Source organism: Contarinia nasturtii, unplaced genomic scaffold (genome assembly GCF_009176525.2).
Source record: "Contarinia nasturtii isolate CC-2019 unplaced genomic scaffold, AAFC_CNas_1.1 Cnas_scaffold_1698, whole genome shotgun sequence".
Lineage (NCBI taxonomy): Eukaryota > Metazoa > Arthropoda > Insecta > Diptera > Cecidomyiidae > Contarinia > Contarinia nasturtii.
The window spans coordinates 20383-20675 of NW_022199031.1; positions in this window are offsets into that span (position 1 = coordinate 20383).

Here is a 293-nt window from a genome sequence, read left to right on the forward strand (position 1 = left end):
TTTTTTTTTTTTTTTTTTTTTTTTTTTTTTTTTTTTTTTTTACTTAGTTCATTTGACAGGTTGCACTTTTTTTTTGTCGCGCAAAATAAAATTAATTGAAATCGATTTTAAAAATAAAAAAACAAATAAAATAGTAATACAACTGATATTAAATTGAAGAACAAGAAAAAACACAGCAGGAAACAGTGAAGTTTTATCAAAAAACTGGAAAATAAAAACAGTAAATAGTATTGAAAAATTTCAGTTCGTGTTGTTGTTGTTATTTAATATAAAAAAAATGACAATTCATTCTT